The 23,150-nt window shown below is 43.0% G+C and overlaps 1 long non-coding RNA gene across 1 annotated transcript; it reads left to right on the top strand.

Moving 5' to 3' along the window:
- The first annotated feature begins 16,801 nt into the window (after positions 1-16,801).
- On the top strand, positions 16,802-22,606 carry LOC310852956. Its single transcript, XR_014568481.1, has 3 exons — positions 16,802-16,997; positions 20,719-20,920; positions 22,428-22,606. It is a non-coding gene; the product is annotated as an uncharacterized lncRNA (long non-coding RNA).
- The last annotated feature ends 544 nt before the right edge of the window (positions 22,607-23,150 follow it).

The following is a 23,150-nucleotide window of genomic DNA, read 5'->3' as shown; positions in this document are numbered from 1 at the left end:
GTGTTCAAAAAGCTCGGGGTATCGGCAGCCTGTGCATGAAAATGTACGTTTATGAGTCGTACAGTAAAGGCTGGACAAGCATCCGTTTCCAAGCATCCATTCCCAAGCAAGAGCTATGAGTTATTTGAAGCAGAGGGGAGAGTGGCATGCGTTTCCTCACAGCTCCTGAAACACTGAGCAGTTGGCAGGCATTGCATTGCCGCTACTTGAGCTGAAGCCAGTTTGTCAGTCAAAGACCGAAAGAACTCACGCTTTAATTCATGCCATTTTATGACGCTTCATGGAACATTCGGTCATTACGACATTTACGATGCAATGAAATAGATCATAAAGTGTTGTAAATTGTTGGGAACGAAAGACATGCTCCTATTTGTGAGAAGGAACTTTAGATTCAATCAATAGCGATGGTGGATTGAATTGCAACTTCAAGTTGGTCTTGAATCGGTAAATCTTTACCCAGTGAGTTAAGCAATGGGAGGTGAAGACATATCCCTAAATCAGATTCATATCACTTTTCAGCAGGAATTATTTGTCATTTCGCTGCATTTGTTGTCGTTGTTATTATGTAGTTTTCATCTCAATCATCTTTGTAAAGAGAGCACAATAGTCTAAGCTGAGGACTCTCAGGGTAGGGAACCTGAGACCCAGAAACCAAATTCTCTTTTTAGGCCACACCTCTCAGTGGCCCTGCTTCACCACTAATGTTCTTGCCTGGCCAGAATTTGGCCTTGAACTCTGACATACCCTCCAACTGTACCTATTTTCCAGGGACAGCCCTGGAACTATGAAGGCCATCCCAGCTTCTGATTTGATCCCAGAAGGTTACAATTTTCTCTGCCAGCTTCACTGCTGCGAATCTCAGGGAGGACAATGAACTGACGCTTCTCCCAAATGGTGACAACAATGGGGGCAACAGCAGTGAGGGAGCATCCCATTTCCTCTCTGTGGCCACCACTGCTGGCCTCTTCCCTTGGGCAGCTCATAGCAGTGAGGAGAAAAGGCCTAGCCACACATGAAACACTGGCTCTGAGGGGCAGGCACAGGGCAGGGCTGCTTTGGATGGGTAGAAAGTGGGAGCCGAGCAGAGCTCAAGGCGTGATGATCCACAAAAATGCTTTGTGCGTCCATGTCTAATCTTGCTTCATTCTAAAATTTATGTATTTATTGGTGTGTGGTTTTTCTTTTTGTAAATCTACCAAAGAATAAAATAAAGTTGGGATTAAGGAGTCTTCTCAGGACTGTGGAGGGCATGTGTGTTGGGTCCTGTCGGCGTAGTGATGATGGCACTCTGGTAGGAATGCTCTGCATGTAGGCTAAGGGTGCAAAAAAGGGGGTCAATAAGAATCAGTTGGAGGAGGGAGAATTCCAGGGGGAGGCAGAAACACAGGTGCTGAAGGGGCAGCATACCCTCCAGCATTCCTCGGATGAAAATGTCCCTAAGTTCATCTGAGGGATGCTCTGAGCATGATCATGAACTACCTCATCTGTTTCCCTGCTGGGCCTTGCAGCAGGTAGAGTGGAAATAAAGGCAAAACAATGCTCTTGAACTCCTCTTTCCTTTTCTTTCTCTCTTTTTTCTTGATTGGGAAGCAAACCACACCAGCTGGAATTACCTCCCGAGCTAGGGGATGGGTCTGTGCTCTTCAGACCCAAGACTCCTTCCTCAGCACACCCTTGATCCACTCTGGTACACTTCTTGACCCCTACCAACATCAGAAATCCCACAGAAGTTGGGCAAAGCCATTGAAGTTTCTGCACTGACTGGGAGGAGCATCCAACATTAGATCTCCCTCCCCAAGGTCAGATCTTGGAGCAGTAGTTCTGATGCCTCCCAAGGGCAAAAATATTGCATTTAACAAAAACTGTGTTATTCAGACAGGCTTTTGAAGCATCTTTTAGTTTTCCCCAACCAGTTTCTGTTGTTGTTTTATTGACATCATTGTAATTTTGTATGTTGAATGCTGCCTTGCCTTATTTTTATGCAAATGTGGTCTATAAATATATTAATGCTGGGCTTTTTTGCAAATCTCTTTGATTATGCATCTGTGTAAAACACAGCATATAAATAAACCGACTATGACCATGACTCCATGAACAGACTGCCCATCCACGCAATCTTTTATCTGGTGTATATTTTCCCTGATTCAGTCCATTTCCCTTATTTTTTTTTTCTTGAAAACAAGTTATATGATTGTTCTTCTCCATCCAGATTTAAAACCTATTCTTGCCAAATGTGTGTGTTTTGGGAAGGTGGTTGAATTTCCAAGCTGGTGCTGAAACCTACCATTTCCATTTATCAATCCACTAAACCATGGGTAGGCAAACTAAGGCCCAGGGGCTGGATCCGGCCCAATCGCCTTCTAAATCCAGCCCATGGGCAGTCCAAGAACCAGCGTGTTTTTACGTGAGTAGAATGTGTACTTTTATTTAAAATGCATCTCTGGTTATTTGTGGGGCATAGGAATTCATTCTCTTTTCCCCAAAAAATATAGTCTGGCCTACATCTGAGGGACAGTGGACCCGCCCCCTGCTAAAAAAGTTTGCTGACCCCTGTACTAAACTGTCTGCTTGAAATGCCATCGTTGTGCGTGTACCAATATTACCTGGGAAAGACCCCTTGGACAAGATACAGTCCCTGCCTCCCAGTGCTCAAATTCTGGCCATTACTGAGTAGATTTTAAACCAGTACAGACTAGTTTAAACATCATCACTTAACCATTGTTTTAATTCCATTTAATAGAAGAAGTTGTGGCTGCCAAGACCATCATTAAAGCATGACTGAAACCATGGACATTATCTACCTCATTAACTTCTATTGGTTTTATAGCAATTCAGAACCGCCACAACCTTCCTTAAGAACCATGGCACATGGAATTAGATAAGGGTGCTATGACTTCTCTGTTAGAGAACTGTACAGACCTTTACAGACCTAGAATTTGAAAGGTTCCCTGGGAAGATGAAATGACTGTTAGACCAGTTTTTCAGTTTCTCTCTATGCTATATAAACGACTGTATCCAGGCTGAAGTTGAGAGTTCTTCAGGAGGAAAAAAAAGAGGTGGATTGATTAAGAGGACTAATGGCCTGTTCTGATCTAGTAACAGCAAGTGTCATAGACTTGAGTGTCAATGTTAATGGTCCATTTCAATCTTGATAGAGTTTGAGCCTCCTACTAGAATACCCAAAATGCATTTTCTCTCTTTTTTTTTAATAATATTTATTGAACATTTTCAAATATAACAGAAAAAAGGAAAGAAATAAAACATCCATTTTATAACCTTGTTTTCATTAGCGTCTTTCCAGGACTTCCCCACCCCACCCCCTCTTGTATTCCAATTCCTTCAAATAGATTCAGCAAGTTCTTACCCCAAATTTTAAACTTATTATAATTAACCCAATGTTAAAAGTGTTTTCCCATCCCCTAAAATCGACCCCGCTCCCTTCCACGAGTTCCCCTCTTTAATATGCAGGACAGATTAAAATAAAAGAAAATAGAAAAATGAATAAAGTATAATTTAACACCCTTTGGATTCCAAATTTCCCTCCCCCCTTTCCCGGTTGCGTTCCCCAATGTCCATCAATGCCTGTTGTCATCCTGGAGATCCCACATCTAGGCCGAAATCCTTCACAAGTCCACTTTGCCATCTTTTTAATAGTCTTTTTGATCATCTTTAGTTTCGAGCGTCCAATCTTAGAAAAACTCTATCTCAAAAAGGTCCATTTTTTCCATCCAGATCTCTGTATTTAAGAGTAAAAACTCCAATTTTGTTTCCTTAGACCTTTCAAATCTGGATGTCCCAAATGTTCCCACTTCCAACTTTGTCCAATTCTTGTTGTTCATGTTGTTCTTATTATTCTCTCTCCTCACTTTCCTCTAGTTTCTTTTCCTGCTCTCCTGCAAAAATGTTCCAATTCCAAAAGCTTCTAAATCCCCTACAGAGGCTTTCTTATTCAGGAACAAAACTTTACGTCAAGTCCCTTCCATTCTTCAATAGATAAGTCTATCGTCTCCTTTAGTGTAGAGACCTCTGTAGACAAAATAGTGTTCCATTTCTGCAGTTTCCCAGGAGATAAAAAGTCCAATTCAAATTCCATGCCAGCAATACTTGTAGTGTCCCACAGCCCCTCTAGAGGGATTATAGTAACTCAGTTTCCTTCCAGATCGCACCCAACAATCAAAGTAACTTGTTATTCCTTGTTTTAAACAATTTATATCTAATTTGTAACAAATGTAACCGGCAAAGTCCTCATAACAAAGTTCTCTTTTTATTCTTCAGCTTTGACAGCTGTCAAAGCCTCTGTTTCTCCTCTCCCGGCGCTCTCGCGGATCACTCCCGGTTCCCGGGGGGGGGGGTTGCATTTTAGCTCACGTTCTACTTTTCTCCTCCAGCCCAGTCTTATAATTTTCCATCGTGAAATTAGTAACTTTATCAAACTTAGGTAGCACTCAATCTTAGTTGTTAAATCCTTTGCTTTAAATCCTCTACGACAGGGGGGAGACTGACTTCCTTTTTGCACCTCCCCCGCTCGCTCCGAATTTAAAATTTAATTTTTTTTCCCTTTTTAAGTCCAGTTTCCAATTACTCACGGGTTGTTCTTTTAATCCGAATTTTCAATGGAAGAAGTCAGCGCTCTCCGCCAAATGGCATGCGGCTTCGCTCGGTAGGGGAAGCGGAGGACTCATAGCACCACCACCCCCCAGCACCCACTCCGTAGCCTTTAAAAAGGCTCCTTCGTGGGTCGGGGGGCGCAAATGGTGCCCACCGAGTCACCATGCCCATGGGTTTCAGCGCCCATGGTTTTTGAGGGTCCCCGCGACGCCGACGCGGTAGAACCCAGCCCCTGCCAAGCAGGCTCCCTCCGGAGCTCGGAGGGAGTCCGCCATTCGGCGATGGCGCTAACCCGGAAGTCCCAAACTGCATTTTCTCAACCTCCTAATGAAAAACAAACATACAAATGGATTTGTATTATTTAACTGCTTGCTGATATTTCAGGGCAAAAAAAATGATTTATTCCAGTAGAAAATAAAAGCAGTGTAATGTTTTGAAACAGTCTTCCTCAGCCTGGTACCCTCCAGGTATAGTTGAACTTGGCCCTAACTGGCATAACAACACCTGGAGGGCTCCAGGTTGGAGAAGGCTGCTTTAAATTATCATCTAGAACTTTTCCAAACTTCTAGGGACAAGCTAGAGGACAAGTCATGGTAAGATTTCACATGTTTTGTTCAAAACATGGGTGGGGAGTCAGATCAGGTTATCATTACTAAGGATGAGTGATGAACCTGTTCCATTGTAGCATTTTCTTGATCTACCTATCCAACGGGACGCGGGTGGCACTGTGGGTTAAACCACAGAGCCTAGCACTTGCCGATCAGAAGGTCGGCGGTTCGAATCCCCCCGATGGGGTGAGCTCCCGTTGCTCGGTCCCTCCTCCTGCCAACCTAGCAGTTCGAAAGCATGTCAAAGTGCAAGTAGATAAATAGGTACTGCTCCGGCGGGAAGGTAAGCTGTAATGCTTTAAGAGAATATGAAAAAAAAAAGGTTATAAACAGGTAAAAATCTAAGGGTAAGGATTTGCTGAACCAACAATTTGAAGTGGAATACAAAAAAGGGGGTATGAGGAGGTCTGGGAAATAAGTTAAAGGAAAAGTAGTAAATGGAAAATCTGTGTGTTTTTAAGTATTTTTATTTTTGTATTTTTGTTTTTTTCTTCTTCTTTTTTCCATTTTTATTGTAATACTTTAAAAAATCTTAATAAATATTCTATTAAAAAAAGGGAAGGTAAACGGTGTTTCCGTGCGCTGCTCTGGTTTGCCAGAAGCAGCTTAGTCATGCTGGCCACATGACCCGGAAGCTGTACTCCGGCTCCCTCGGCCAATAAAGCGAGATGAGCGTCGCAACCCCAGAGTCGGTCACAACTGGACCTAATGGTCAGGGGTCCCTTTACCTTTACCTTTACCTATCCAACACACACAATAAAATCTTCCTGGTCCCTCTTCTATTCTTGTTTGAATGAGAAATCTGGGCAGATTTGTCATTGTTTATGTGTGGGGACCTTCCACTCCACTTGTGCAAAGGTAAAGCACCACTTCAAAAGGAACTGCAAAGAAGCTGGCTAAATTGTCCTTTTCTTTTCATGCAGTGAACACACTTCATAGAATTAATGGAGAAAAGGAAGCCAGTGCATTATCATTTTATAAAAGCAATATGACGCTTTGTTCTACTCGGTCTCCCTGCCGAACAGCTTTCACCAACACATTTCCTAACAACTTTTAAAGAGCGTTTTGTATTAAGACAGCCGATAATAATAAAAAAGTGTTAAGTATTTTGAAATAATGGAAATTCCTTTGTGTGGTTAGCTGACATAATTAAAAGTGAGGAAATGTTATTAATGTAAAATGTCCACATGAAGAAAAGAAAAAACCCAACCTCCCACAAAATTATATGTAAGTGCTCTCATCACCACTTTCCTGAGAATACTACTGAGGGGACACATACCTAATGTGTGTGAGTATAAAAATAGGAAAAGCACACAAGAAGTTGCCTTACACTGAGTCAGACCATTGGTCCATCTAGCCCAATACTGTATACACTGACTGGCAACAGCTATCCAGGCAATAAGTCTTTGCCAGCCCTACATGGAGATTCTGGAGGCTGGACCATTCTGCATGTAAAGCAATTACTTTAAGACTAAGCTATAGCCACCCCCTCCCCCAAACAGGGCTGTTTGTTTCCTTCAGAACATGCGACACAATCACATGACTCCTTTTCTTTCCCAGTGTATTCCCTTCAGCAGTTACACAGATTCCAACATTTTATACCTAAGGCCTGCTGCAAACACACTTGGACATCAACCACAAATATCACCCCAAAGCCATCGTTGGCAAAATAGACATTAAAGTCAGCTGAAAATGCCCCCAGATGTATGTGCTGGGTATTGCTGCTGAAGCTCCTGGGCCACCACACAGAAAGTCCACAGACAAATGGAAGTGTTAGCTTGGTTATAGGTAAGGGACGCGGGTGGCGCAGTGGGTTAAACCACAGAGCCTAGGACTTGCTGATCAGAAGGTCGGTGGTTCGAATCCCCGAAATGGGGTGAGCTCCCATTGCTCGATCCCTGCTCCTGCCAACCTAGCAGTTCGAAAGCACGTCAAAGTGCAAGTAGATAAATAGGTACTGCTCCGGCGGGAAGGTAAACGGTGTTTCCGTGCTGTCAGGGAACTGCCATCAGAGCCAAGAGTGGAGGTAAGACCTGGAAGCTGTATGCCAGCTCCCTCGGCCAATAAAGTGAGCTGAGCGCCACAACCCCAGAGTCGGCCACGACTGGGCCTAATGCTCAGGGGTCCCTTTACCTTTACCTATGGTGTGTATATAGTCAGCTGAGAGCTGACGAGCCATATGAAAGCACTCATGTGATGAGGTCCTCTTGAGTTGAAATTAGACATTGTGGAGGTCAAATGCCAGAACCTTTTTCCCATCAAAACATTCTCAATGTTGGCTAAGATTTCTGCATTGCAGGAGATGGACCTTCCAGCTCCAGAATTCTATGATTCTAATGTGAAAAATGCAAATTCCATTCTAGAGATTATTAGGAACGGAGTAAAAACAAATTAAATTGTCAGTAGCATAAAGCTAATCGTGGAGAACCTGTGCTCCCCCTGATGCTGTAGGACTCCATCTCCCTTCATTGCTGACCATTTTGCTGGCAAAAGCTGATGGGAGTTAAAGTCCAACCACATCTGGAGGGCTACAGGTTCCTCAACCCTGTATCCCCCATCACTTGAGCTACTTGGCCTTGGGATCTCTGTGTGAGAGGTGCGGAGAGAAAGCAGTTTTGCCCTTGTTTGGGAGCTTGATAAAATCAAAGGAAAGAAAATGAAGAGAACAAACAGGAATGATATAGGCAATTTCATAGTCACTGCAACTGACCACTGAACAGAAGCTGGTTTTTCTTTTTTAATTCTTTTTTTCTTTTTCCCCCCTTCCTTTTTAAAAGATATATATTAAAGTTTAACAATTACAAAAAAAGAAGAACAGACAATAATAATAAAAAAGATTACAATACTTCAAAAATAAAGGAAAATACAATACTAAAAAGAAGAAGAAGAAGAAGAAAGAGGGGGGAAAGAAAAAGAGAAAAGAGAAAACCCCAAAATTTACGATACTAACAGATGCTAAAGAAAGAGGTGGATTTGCCCTGCCAGACCTTAAACTTTATTATGAATCAGCCACATTTTGCTGGCTGAGAGAATGGGTGCTTCTTGAAAACACTGATGTGTTGGATTTGGAAGGTTTCAATAATGTATTCAGTTGGCATGCATATCTGTGGTATGATAAGGTTAAAGCACATAAAGCGTTCAAAAGCCATATTGTTAGAAAAGCATTGTTTAATGTTTGGATAAGATATAAAGATTTGCTAGAAAATAAAACCCCAAGATGGCTGTCACCAATGGAAGCAAAGGCTCAGAAAAAAACTCAATATGGAGGCTAAATGGCCGAAGTATTGGAAAATTTTGGAACAAGAGGGAGACAGACTAAAATTGCAGAGTTTTGAAAAATTAAAAAACAGAGTGCGAGACTGGCTCCATTATTACCAAATAATGGAGGCATATAATTTGGACACAAAAAAAATGATTTCCAGGTGGAAAAATCAAAATTGGAGACAGAACTGCTAGACTCTAAAGTTAAGAACTTGTCAAGAGTGTATAACTTGCTGTTGAAATGGAATACTCAAGATGAAACGGTGAAATCTGCTATGATTAAATGGGCACAAGATGTTGGACATAATATTATGATGGCTGACTGGGAACAGTTATGGACCACTGGTATGAAATTTACAGCATGCAATGCCTTAAAAGAGAATTTAATGAAAATTATCTATAGGTGGTACATAACACCAGTCAAGCTTGCAAAAAATTATCATTTGCCTGATAATAAATGCTGGAAATGTAAGGAGACAGAAGGTACTTTCTTTCACCTTTGGTGGACATGCCCAAAGATTAAGGCATTCTGGGAGATGATTTATAATGAAATGAAAAAGGTATTTAAATATACCTTTCTGAAGAAACCAGAGGCCTTGCTTCTGGGCATGGTTGGCCAATTGGTGTCAAAGAAAGATAGAACGTTTTTTATGTATGCCACAACAGCAGCAAAAATACTTATTGCAAAGTATTGGAAGACGCAAGATCTACCCACCAGGGAAGAATGGCAGATGAAACTGATGGACTACATGGAAATGGCGGAAATGACTGGCAGAATCCGAGACCAGGGAGAAGAGTCGATGGAAGAAGATTGGAAAAAAATTAAAGTATATTTAAAAAAACATTGTAAAATCAATGAATGTTAGAAAGATGCTGGAATGAACTTACATGGTCTTAGCAGAAAGGTTATAAAGAATTAAGTTAAAATGGATTGTTAATGGGTTAAAGTGTAAAATTTAAGGTTAAATTGTGTTAAGATAAATTATGGAACAAAATCTGAGAAAGAGGGAAAGGACTTGCTGAAACAATTATGAATTAAGAATACAAAAAAGGAGGCATGAGGAAGTCATGGAAATAAGTAAATGAAAGATAAAGATATGAAAATACTGGATGTTATTGTTTTTAAATGTTATTGTTTAACTGTTTTTCTTTTTTAATTCTGTAAAAGGAAACAAATTGGGGCAATTCATTTCAGAAAATTCTTTTCATAGACAACTTGCAATTGTCCAGTGTCTTGAGAAAAAGTTGAATATTTCCCCTTATTGGAGATATCAGCTTGCATGGCTCTTGCTGCAGAAGCTCCCATATGAAGACTATGCCTTTTGATCAGAGGAGCAGATATTTATGGATCGTAGCAGTTTCACATTCACTCTCTCTATTAATGCATTTCATCAGCTGACTCTGTCAGGCTTCTGAGGCTGATCATTTAAGTCTTTATTTATTATACATCACAGTGGTCTTACTAGCCACTCTGTCATCTTGTGTTTCAGAGCAGAAGATTACTGTAGGCAAAAAAGGAAGCCAATAATGTGGGCTAGAATAATACAGGGTGGTTTTTTTGTATTTTTTGCCAAGAGTGGATGTGATGTTAGACATCAGCAGAAGGTGTGGGCATTTATTTCCTTTGCAATCAAGCACAGGCAACTTTTCAAAAGCACTGTGTGATTTTTTAAGAGACTTTGAATAGTTGCCAATAGCAATCAAAGAAAAGGTCTAGATTTCCTGTGAAATAATGTTGAATGCCATCTCTTTGCACCACTCAAAATCCAGAAATGTGGGACCTTTCTGTTGCCTTTCTTGCTACCTGTAGGTAAGCACCCCACAAAGCCAGAATCTGGTTTGTGGGAACCATGGGCAAGATGTTGATTCCCATCAGGCAAAGGTTTTATACAACAAAGTGTGGCAGACTATAGCTACATTTAATAACATAAGAACCACATATTTTACATTTTACATCATCACCCTATTCTACAGAATGAGGGCACATCCAGACAGTTGTGGCAGCTTGTGTGCCAGTTGCTAGTTATAATGGTTTAATTGAATTAGAAATGGAAAATACATGTCTGTGTATTGCTAGGGGTTTAACACTGGAAAATTCCATTGGCTATACTAAAACAAAGTAGAGCTCTATGAGCTTCTAAATGGTTTGGTGATTAGCTGTTGATGGTCTCTGCTTTTTCACATGGTGTTTAACTTTAGATCATGTGAGTAAGATATTTTAACTGTAAATTGCTATTTTGAAGGGAGTTTCATTTGGGGTTATTTTTGTTGTTGTTCCCAGCTACGGTGGGAGAAAGATGTGCAAATGAGTCTCTCCAGGAGAGAAAACAGCTTCATGCTAATGGAGGCTGTAATGAGGGAAAGACCTTTGATTTCAGGTCTGTTTGGAGTAACCTAATATTACTAAGAAGTTGATGAACCTATGCTTTGACAAGCATTCTTACGGAACCATTTGGGTGTATCATTATTTGTTTTTGTACCTGTAACGAAGAAAGTTCTGATTAGTAAAGCTTTTGAATCATATTTATGGGTCTGGACAATTTTTATTATAAGAGAACTCTATTGCTGCATGCTGCTCAATATTAATATCTGCAATACCGGTTTGCTGGAGAGCTACCAGCTTCCATCCCTCAATCCTGCTGCATAGGAGAAAGAAACCTCTGTGCGCCTTAGTTGGGAATAACATTATGTAGGGTTGAGCTTTATATAGGATGCACTACTGAATGCAATTTTGCAAATTGATTTTACCCAATGTAATATAAGAAGTGTTCAATACTTATATTAGCTGCTGGGGAGCCACCATGGAATTATTGCCTTCAAGCCATGTTTGTGGGTATTCTGGAGAGAGCAGGGTAATGTTTTCCATCAGACAATAACATAAGCAGAGCCCTGCTGGATCATACCAAAAGTCCATCAAGACCAGGGTTTCCCAAACTTGGGTCTCCAGCTGTTTTTTTTTTTTTTTGGACTACAATTCCCATCATCCCTGACCAGTGGTCCTGTTAGCTAGGGATGGTGGGAGTTGTAGTCCGAAAACAGCTGGAGACCCAAGACTGGGGAACCCTGATCTAGACCGACAGTCTATCCTCATAGTGACCAACAAGATGCAAATAGGATACAATAGCACTCCCCTGCTGATGATCTCTGGCACTAAATTCAAAATTAGACGGCTTCTGGTACTGGAGGGGAAAGATAGTAGCCATTCATAGCCTTATCCTTCTTTAATTTGTATAATCTAAGTTGCAGGCTTTCACTGCTTTTGGTGGTAGCAAATGACATAGTTTAATGACGCACTATGTCAAGAATAACTTTATGTTGCCTGTTCTGAATCTCCCAGCATTCAGATTCATTGGATAAACTCTGGTTCTAGTATTATCAGGGTCGGGAGGACTTCTATCAGGTTCCTTGGTCCCATTGATCCTTCTGAGTAAACATGGACCGGATCAGGCCGCACAGGGCAGGCACACTTGCAATAATGGGAAAACCCGATCTATAACTTGTGAAAATAAATAAAGTTATAATTGGCAGTTTCCATTGCCGAGGCCACCCAAATCCCTCATGACACACAGAGCAGTCAGCAAAACTGGAAAATCTTAATTATTTTCATGTGCTCATTAATTCTAATAATTAACTTAAAATGAAAAAGTGGCATCATGCTATCAGCTGTACTTTCTTCCCAGCTCTCTTTTTTCTGTCTTCAGTTCATCCAGGAGACTCTGGGAATTAGCAGAATGCCCTTAAGAATTGCAGAATAAATATTGGCGAGATACAAAAGTAATTATAATGACTGCCTTTTTGAGCACAACTTCTGATGGGAGATCTAAAGGCATGCTGCACAAGAAAATTAATGTGGTCATACAACACCAAGACTGAAATCCTTAATTGATTAATTGCTACAATTCAGATGATTAACTCATTAAATTCAGGGTAAAATGTGGGGATTTAATTGGCATGGTCACTGGTAAAAAAAAAGTTGAAGGTATTATCTGGACCATTTCCCCCATGTTCATGATCCTATTTCTAAAGCAAGGGAGTAGATAGCAATATGTTTACATTTGTATGAAAACATCTTAAGACAGCATTCACTTTGAATCCCTGAATATCCAAGTTGCTGGCAATCACAAGTGGGCAGAGTGCTGGTACCCCTGGGTCCTGCTTTCATGCTTCCAACAGAAGAAGAAGAAGAAGAGTTTGGATTTGATATCCCGCTTTATCACTACCCGAAGGAGTCTCAAAGCGGCTAACATTCTCCTTTCCCTTCCTCCCCCACAACATACACTCTGCGAGGTGAGTGAGGCTGAGAGACTTCAGAGAAGTGTGACTAGCCCAAGGTCACCCAGCAGCTGCATGTGGAGGAGCGGGGAAGCGAACCCGGTTCACCAGATTACAAGACTGCAGCTCTTAACCACTACACCACAGGTTGCCCTCTATGAGAACAAGATGCTGGACTAGATGGGCCATTGACCTGATCCATCATCAGTGGCATGCAGTGAAATTCTTCCTAGGGAGCAATTATGGTCAGAGTTATCAGCTTGCAAGGCCAATGTGAGGGGAGGGGGACGTTGCACATGTGATGTCACAACACCCTGGCATTGCATGTATGTATATCGTGCCTCCCTCCCTAAGCCAGGCAGAAGCTTCCCAGGCTTGGGGAAGGAGGCACCAGCCTCTGGCAGAAAGTAGGTTTCTTCTTGTGTGCCAGACATAACACAATGTTTAGGGATCAAATAAGGTCACACCTTTATTGATTACTGATGTCAGAGGTTTGGCATAGGCATTGTGTATAGCTATCAAATTCCAGCCCACCTGCAGAAAGTATACCGTGGGTCAACCCCACAGCGTGGCTGGGGGCATTCCTATGACATACATCGGATAGGGGTCCCCCTGCAGGATTGATGTTTTGAGGAGTATTGTGGCCCTAATCCCTACCTGGGCATTTGGACAGAAGCAACTCCGCCAAGTTCCCTTTAGCAGGATACCATTTATTCAGAGGGGCAGGCAGAAGCTGTATCCTCCCCTCCAGCCAAGACTAAGGCTTACTCAATGTCTAAACAGCCAAAGTTGTGACGATTGCTATGAGGTAGGAAAAACCACCACGGCAATTGGCATGGTGGAGAAATCCCTGCCTGGTCCCAAATACAGCAGCCAACTATGTCCACTGCAAGGTCAGGTCATAGTACAACAAGAGGGAGAGAGGGAGATCTGCCAAAGAACTGGGGCAGGGGCAGGCGGGTTTCATTATCTGGGAATAGACCCAAGGGAAGCCTCCATGGGCCCGCCCCCAGATAAGTGCCTGCCTCTTTGTTCGCCCGCCAGTGGTCAATTTGTTATTCATTCATTCATTTCCAATGTACTTTATACATTCATATTTAGATCCTATCAAGTCTTATATGGACTTCCCATCCTATCTGTCCTCAATGTCCTATTACACATTCTTAAGTTTGCTACATCTCCATTTATTATCTACTCTTTTCTCCTTCTGTTAATGACCCTTACTTTTGTTTGCTGCTGCTCACAGATTAATCCCTGCTTGTAGATTTACCTTAATATCACATCATTTTAAATACTCTCCAAATTGTTCCCACTCGCTTGTTACTATCTTTCCATCTATATTTATTATCTTGGCAGTCATGCTTTCTAGTTCTATATATTCTTTTACTTCAAGCAGCCATTGGTCCTTTATCGGGATGGCATTCTCTTTCCACATTTTAGTGTACAGTATTGTTGTGGCTGTTGTTGTGTATAGAAAAAGGTTTTTTACTTTGCCTGGTATTTCTTGTCCCATTATCACTAACAGGAACACTTGTGGTTTCTTGGGGGCAAGTACACTTAAGCATCTTTTTTAATTCCTTGTATATCATTTCCCAGAATTTTATCACAAATTTGCATTGCCACCACATGTGGATTAGAATGCCCTCTTTATCTGAATACTTCCAGCATAAATTCGATCCTCTTTTGTATATTTTGGCGAGTTTGCTGGGTGTCAGATACCACCTGTACATCATTTTTTTAATGTTTACCCTGATTGTATAACATGCCAAAAAGCTTAGTGTGTTATTCCACAGTTTTTCCGATGCTTAAAGCTCTACAGTGGTGTCTCAGGTTAAGAACTTAATTCGTTCTGGAGGTCCGTTCTTAACCTGAAAAACTGTTCTTAACCTGAGGTACCACTTTAGCTAATGGGGCCTCCTGCTGCCGCCGTGCCCTGATTTCAGTTCTCATCCTGAAGCAAAGTTCTTAACCCGAGGTACTACTTCTGGGTTAGTGGAGTCTGTAACCCGAAGCATCTGGAAACTGAAGCGTCTGTAACCCGAGGTACCACTGTATATTGTATCCAAAATCTGACACCCAGTGAATAGTTGCCACCTTCACAAACTCATCCTTTGTTTCCCATTCCAATAAAATGCTGTATATTTTAGATTTTTAAAAAAATATCTTATCCAGTGGTCAATTTGCAGGCAGGCCTGGATTTAAAGCCCCAGCCAGCAAGGCAAGCACCTAAGTAACCCCACCAGGCAAGAAGCTCCAGGGCCCTTCCAGATTGTGATGTGAGATGGTGTCACTAGGTCGCAATTCTACCACACCATGAAGATGTGTAATGGCTGTTTGCTAAGACATCACAAACTGAACTGAATTGAATTGAACTGAACTGAACTGAAGGTGAGCGGACTTGATCCCCTCCAGACACAGATTTACCATCTTGGTGAGAACTAGGCCACAATCGCTTATGGTTCAAAAATTGTACCAGAAATGGAAAGGCCCTTCAGGGGGAAAATATTATGTCTTTTTTATTTCCTTAAAACGTGTAACATTTTAGTGCTCTGTAGACAATAGGCTCATCGTGGAGAGAGGGCACAGATGGGAGAAATTGCCAACACAGTATGAAACAAGGAGAGCAAAGCCAGAAGGCATTCAGGCCTGGTATGGAACAGTCATCATCACTACACCAACTGGCAGATGCTGATCTGAACAAGGAAACTAGGCCACTTGGTAACAGTTAGAGAGAAGAAGTCAGCCTAATAATGACTTGAATGCAGAAAGGGAAATCTCTCTTCTGGAGCAAGATGTCTTCAGTGAACTGAGAAACAAAGGCATTCTGGTCTCTGTAGGATTCAATTAAAATGCTTCAGTGTTTGCTTTTCTGACAGTGTGAGACATCCATCAGTAATAAGTTCTTTGCTGCTGCTTGAAATCCAGCATCCAATTTGCCATTATGCAGGTTCTCTTTCTTTCTTTCTTTCTTTCTTTCTTTCTTTCTTTCTTTCTTTCTCTCCGGGATATCTTCTAACTCAGTGTTTCCCAACCTTTTTTGGGCAAAGGCACACTTGTTTCATGAAAAAAATCTCGAGGCACACCACCATTACAGCCCCGTGACGTCAGCGCGCAGCGTCACGCCGGGAGGGACGCATGAAAGTGTAAGTTTCAATTTTTTTCCCTCCCCCTTGCCTTCCTTCTGTGCCAACCGCCAAAAAGCCAAGAAAAAAGCCAAGACTTTAGGGCAGCAGGTCGACACGGAAGAAGCTCCTACCTAAGGACAGGTGCGACGGCCGTGTCCTCTTCTGCCACACTTGGCAGCCCTGCCTCACGGTCGTGACTCCCACCCTGATTTCTCCCCGCAGGTCGAGCGGCACAGGCAGCCCAATGTGTCCAGTCCAGACACAAGCCCCGCTTCCCCACTCTAGATCCTGAATGAGACCAAGTGCTCTGGACTCCCGAGCAGGGTGGGAAAGAGGACTCGCATCTGGTAGCCTCCGGGCTCCTCGCCTGCTCGAGGGATGGCATTGCAGGCAAGCTGCCGGCCGTCGCCATCGCCGCCCCCTCATGCGAGTGGACCTGCCCGGAGTGGTGGGCCGGGGGAGGCTCGCTCTCTGTGGGGATGTGGCCCGCACGCGCGGCCCCGCTTCCTCCTGCCCAGGGCTGAGCTCCTTACCCGCGATCTCGGTCTCGCGCACGTGGATCCCACTTATTCCGAAGCTCGCGGCACTAGCCGGGGCTCTCACACCGTGCCAGGGCGAGGCGGCGCGGCCCACTGACGTCATCGCGGCTCGCCGCCGCCCTCGACTTCCCTGTTCCCTCCCCTCCCTCGGGTCGCCGTGGTTACCGAGGACTGCAAGCCGCTCGGGCGAGCGTGGGGCATTAAGTGGGAGAAGGAAAATTAAAATTAAAACTCGCCCGAAGGCCGCCTCTCCGGATATCTTTCGATTTTTTTAAATTTTTCCCGCGGCACACCAGGCAACGTCTCGCGGCACACTAGTGTGCCGCGGAACACCGGTTGGGAAACACTGTTCTAACTGCTCTCTCACAGTGCAAAGTTAGCTGAAGACCCCAGCACTCAGCTGATCAAACAAAGAGGTTATCCTGATTGACACCTGCTCAGTGCATGGCTTGGGCTGTTAAATGTAAAAATGTCCATCATAAGAGGCACTCAAAGGGCTAGTCCACACAGCTGACTCAGTGATGCTGCAAGAAGGTTCCATCAATGATGAAGAAGGTCCATAAAGACCAAACAGTTCTAAAATGGTATGTTACCTACATGTGCTCTGTGCTCCATGTATTCACCAATTCCTACCATTGTTGCAGTGTTTCTCAAAAAAGGGGCTTTGGACTCATAGGTGGGCAGAGGGCAGGCTGTGAGCCTCAGTGCCACAGCCTGCCCAGTGCCTCATCACTTGCCTGCCTCACCCTGGAGCCATAAGCTTTTGGATGGAGCAGTGGCAGCACCAGCAACTCCTTACATGCGAGTAAAGGTGGCCAGGAGATAGAGAGGTTCAGGGAAGCAGGGAAGTCTCCCTTCTCTAAGTCCAGAGATGTTTATGGAAATTAGAATGAGATAAAAGTTTATAGGTTTGGGGGTTCCATCTAGATGATACCCATGAGTTCATTCCAGGCCAGTGATCTTGTATCTGTAAGGTTAGACTCTATCAGGGGAAACCTGCTAAACCAGTAAACAAACTTCTTTGTTGAGGTAATGGCCTTAGCTGCTCAGCCAAGTACCCATCATCAGCATCTTAAAGAGTGAGCTCTATTGCCATAGAGACAAATGGGTGGGACTTTTCCCACCTCACCTGGCTGCATGCAGCATCATCCCAGGATGGATGTGTGAGAGTTTTGGCTGATACTGGAGCAGGAAACCCAAAGTTGGACTTGCTCTGTGCTGGACCCAAAGTTATGGTTTGGTCATCTCCCTGAGAACCTAATTGGGAAGCAAGTGGTGTTAATTCTGTCAGCCCCTCCATACTATGATCAGGTTGTATATATGTGTAAATGAAACTGTTTACATCCCAAAGACTCCACAGTCTTCAAGGAAACTGAACTATAGGTAAGCACAGTTCTTGTGTTCCTAATGTTTGTTGTTAAAGTGGTTTATCTGGCACTGCATTGCTGATACTTCAGGAAGATGAGGGCAAGGTCTCAGGAAGGTCTAAGTCGCAGCCACTTTGTGGAAGCTAAGCAGGTTTGGGGCTGGAAGGTTCCTGGATGGGAGATATGTATAAAACACATAAATAAGTGTTGTTGTTTTAAAATTTAAAGCATTTTTATCACACTTGTTAAAGGCTCCCAGAGAAGACTGCAGATCAGGTACAATCTCAAAGGTATGGCACAAAAGGAAAATGAGACAGGGAGAGAGTGGGGGAAAGGAAACACAGGAACCTGCTCTTAAAGTTGCAGTTCTTATAATGACCAGCTGGGATGAAAGCACTTCAGGTACCCCAACTGGGAGAGAGTTGCGGAAGAGCCAAGGGTAGCTGGCCTCTCAAAAGAGCCAATAGAAATAGCCCTTCTTTGCTTCAATGGCTCGGCAGTCTGCTGGAATGGCTGTTCCTGGCAATGCTGTTCCTTGTATCATCCCAGAGTGACTCTCCCAAAGGGTAAAACTTTGGTGTCACCCCTTCTATGGTGACTTGCCATCAACAATGGCATTGCAGATAAGGTTTTTAATATTCTGTTGGAAGCTGCCCAGAGTAGCTAGGGAGGTCCGGCCAGATGCGGGGTGGGTGGGTTATAAGTAATAAATTATTCTTATGATTCCATCTCTCTGAGAGAAGTATCCATGACTCAACAAAAAAGAGGTGGTTTACTTACAGGACAGGGCAGATCCTCCAGACCTCTGCTGCTGATGCTTCTTCTGTCTGTGTCTCAGTGGTGTTTACGCTGATAAGGGAGCTAAATGGCAGTACTTCCACACAGGAGCAAATGTCTCTACTGCTGATGCTGTTGTTGCTGCTCTCTTCTGTATCCAGAGATGGCCTTCCTGATAAGCCCCACCTCTCAGGAAGCACCTAAGACTCCATTTTTATTTTATATTTTGGGAGGTTTTTTTAGTTGTATTTTGATTCCACTCTGGGAACTTGTTTGATCTCCATTATTTTAGACATTTCTGAAACAAATTAATAAATCACAAAGTGTTCCCCACAGCCCTGGTGCCCACCAAGCCCCTAGAGTTTGGGACCCTCTTCCTCATTTTTCAATTCCACCAATTTGACCTGCCCGCTTGAACCGGTTGAAGTCATCTGTAAAGAAACCGTTCCCTTTTGCAGCAGCCGTTCAACTCTTCTGTCATCAATTTCCTTCCCAATCACTGTTTTCCCAAAGGGCCTGCCATCTTTTTCATCAGCTCCTTGCTCCTTATGCATTACCTTTGTAAAAGCATTTGTTATTCATCTTCATTGCTTGCGTACATTTCCCTTTCATTTTCAATCTTGGTTTTCTTGATCATTTCCTTGCCTCCCTTCTTGTATTTCCCTTTCATCTTCTAAAACTTCACCAGCAGCTTTAACCCTCCCAATTCATCCCAGGGGACACCTTGGGAATAAGACATTAGCTCTCAGCTGACTTCTCCAAGCAGAAGCGGGGAGACATTTTTAAATAAATAAATGTATGCTGCACACATTATAGATGCTTTCTTTTTTCTCGGTCTCTATTTCAGCACCCACCCAGTTTTTCCTGTTTTTTCAAAAGCTTTTTGTTCTATTTCTGTTTATTAGTTTCTCATAGGGTGAATTTACAGTGGAAAGCCCTTTATTTACAGGGCTGTCAGAGGACACAGGAAGAAAGGAACAAGGATGTTCAAGCATATGGACATAAGAAGAGCCTGCTGGGTCAAGCCAATGGCCCATATAGTCCAGTATGATGTTCTCACAGTGGCCAACCAGATGCCTGTGGGAAACCCACAAACAGGATTTGAGCACAAGAGCACTCTTCCAGCAACTGGTATTCAGAAACATTACAGCCTCAAGTCATGGAAGCAAAGCATAGTCATTATAGCAAGTAGCCATAGACTTCCCCTGCCTGCCATTTTCCCAGTCCAAATTGCTCTAAGCACCATTTCTCCACTGTGGGTTTTCTGAAGTACAACATGCAATTTGACCTTCAGTCAAGTCCCATTAAGACTGAAGTGTTGCTTCTCTCTCAATTCATTCATTTTGCTCATGCAATTAAGAAGCACATCTGGAAGAGAGAGGGGCCATACTTGCTAGTCCTGTTCCCAAACATATGGGAAGAAAGTCTGGAGCAGAGAGCGTGCTATAGTCCTATTGGCTCCCACGCTTGATCTGGAACCCTTCGTGATCAGGGTTCTGAATCACATGGGGAGTTTACATGTGTCTACAGCTGGCTCCCTGCTTTAGACCTTCCCCAAACAGGGAAGGGCAGCGGGGATGTGATGGCAAAGGAGTCTAGCTTGTTATGAGGATCAGCCAAAACTTGGGCCTCAGAACGTCCTTGCTTAGAAATGCTTTCATATTGTTCACAGCTTTCTGCTTGAGCAGCAGTCTGGATTAGGCCTTACCTATAACCGGCTTGCTACTTTCTTGCACACTGCCCGCTTGTTCTCCTCCCTTTCTGTTGGCTCCCTTTGCAATGAGCTAGTGCTTAGTTAGGTTTTGGGACAGCTGCTTTCTGAGTAATGTCTTGAATCTTGGGTTAGGGGCTACAGGAGCTCACTAGCAATGCAGAATCCCATCAGCTCCCTAAATCTGCAAATAAGCAAGCTTGTCTCTGCTTTGACTGCCCACAGCCTGGCTCTGACATGCAAGCACAACAAATGATAATGGACAGCCATGAATCACCTAGACCGTAAGCCCTCTCTGCATGGAATGTGTTACTCCTGGGTCTGTAGAGCACCTAATATGCTTCTGGCACATCATAAATCTTGAAAAGTAATAGTACTTGATGATTCTTTTACCTTGCACTCAATTATAGCAGGGAACCTACTTAATCTAGCCACCATCTTCTTTCACAGCCTCCATCATCTTGTTCTCAAGAGGGTATGTTCTACTTTCGAACCAAATTCCATGAAATACTGCCACTCCACCAGAACCTCTCAAGCCAGGCAGAATCGAGAACTGTGATAGGGGAACATCCAAACTTTGAAACAATTCTCTTTCCAAAGACAATTATGCCTCCATGGAATTTGTTAATGGTGCATTTGGATAAGGGAGTAGGTAAGTTAATTCAATGCATCCAAGCCCTGTAACACATGCACAAACTGAATCCAATGCTAGCCCTACTCAGAGTAGATCCATTGAAATCCATAGATACCACAGCTTTAGTTATATTACTTTCTAATATGATCAGGACTCAGTTGACAACAAGGATGGGAAACCTGTGGTCCTCCAGATGTTGTTGGACTCCAACTTCCATCAGTGCTATCCAACATGGCCAATGGTCAGGGATGATGAGAGTTGTAGCCCAGCAACAACTGGAGGACCACTGTTTCCCCATCCCTGCAGTAGGCTGAAGTGATATCCTTCAGGCAGTACTATGGAGGGGGCATGAATAGATGAAAGCAGAAACTAGCATCTGATGATGCAGTATGACCTTAAATGTTGGTCTTTCCACTGGGTGCTGCTTCAGGCAACAACAGCAACAACAAAATATTGATACACACACTTTACATGGGGTACATTCAGATGTGGGGAATATTGCATTAGTTTTCCTGATTATAAAGCTAGCACTTTTCTCCCATTTTCTACTTTCCCACTGCAATACCAGTTGCAGGATGGACCTGTGGGTTTAGTGTGACATTGGCATGGCACACTAAATTTCATTCATACCAGTGGACATAGTGTGACACAGCAATGAATGTCACCAACCTACTCACCCTATCTACACATCTGTGCTCCCCCATGATTCCCCCCAGGAAAGTGGCAAGAAAGAACTGTACAGTGGTACCTCAGGTTAAGAACTTAATTCGTTCTGGAGGTCCATTCTTAACCTGAAACTGTTCTTAACCTGAGGTACCACTTTAGATAATGGGGCCTCCTGCTGCCGCTGCAGTGTGATTTCTGTTCTCATCCTGAAGCAAAGATCTTAACCTGAGATACTATTTCTGGGTTAGCGGAGTCTGTAACCTGAAGCGTCTGTAACCTGAAGCATCTGTAACCCGAGGTACCACTGTATGTCGGTATACCACCCTAAATTTCATACTTTACTGCTGCAGTTTTCTGAATTGATATGATTGCAAGCAGATTATTTCTTGAACCAATTAACATGGAAAGGAGTGTTAAACTTCTATTAGATTCTGCTAGATTTCCAGAAGTGGCTTCTACATCAAGCGATAGCTCAGATATAATATGGAAACTCACAGTTAGGAGAACATTGGGGAAATGGAATAAACTGCCTTATGAATGCAGCCATAATGCAGCTGTTGTCTCACTTCTACTCCCTGTAGGGATGGAGGAAACAGCACTGTTAGTGCAAATCCTCGCTCTGACATGGGGATTCCCTTAAAATGCTTGGGTTTGCTTTTCTGAAAGGCGTCAACACGTTAGTCTGCTGCAGCAAAAATGGCTAAGGGTCTTCTAGCACCTTTCCAGATAAGTGCATTTATCATTATCTTTCCATTATGACCTATGCAGCACTCATTCAGCAAACCAAGACCATAGGAAATGAGTGTGAAAATTATTCCCCAAAGTGTCACATTCTGAATATCTATCATTTACTTCAAAGTCCTATTTACACGGCAGAGGCAGAAAGGGGCATACTATTGTAGACAGAGACATGACAATAGGATGCATAGAGACAAAGAGAAGAGCAGATGGAAGAAAAGAGGGAGATAAAAGTGGACTTGGACAACCCTTGGTACACAACAGATGCTTGCCCCAATGTCCTTTAATGCCATTAAATAATATCAAGCATTTCCCCATTGCAATTTGTTCCTTGCAGTGCCAAAAGGAAAAAAAACATATACATGTATGGTGAAACAGCAAACACCTGAAGAGTTTTTTGGCTTTCGATTCAAAATGATGCTTTGTCCAATATTAGGAGAATTATTCTTCAGTCCCTGCCAGTGTGGCTGCTACTTTACAGGCACCTGTGAAGTAGCAGCCACACTGGCAGGGACTGAAGAATTTATTTTATTATTATTTATTATTTATTTTATTTCTATACCGCCCTATACCCAAAGGTCTCAGGGCAGTTCACATTTAAAAAAATGTGAACCCAGAGTCCAGACATGAAAGTGACTGCTCAGAGGAGGAAATGGAAAACAACAGAATGGCTGCAAGTACGTTCATCATGGCAACACTTTGGGCCTGGTGGGATAATAGTTGACTTGTTTTTGACATATTAACAGGGGTGCCAATGCATATTTCAAGGAAGCTGGATCAGAAATCTTTCAGGAGAGGTGGAGGAGCAAGAACTTCATTGGGGTTTATAGGCCTCCACCCCTTT

Source organism: Podarcis gaigeae (assembly GCF_964106915.1).
Source record: "Podarcis gaigeae genome assembly, chromosome: 9".
NCBI lineage: Eukaryota > Metazoa > Chordata > Lepidosauria > Squamata > Lacertidae > Podarcis > Podarcis gaigeae.
This window is presented reverse-complemented; position numbering and strand designations above follow the sequence as displayed.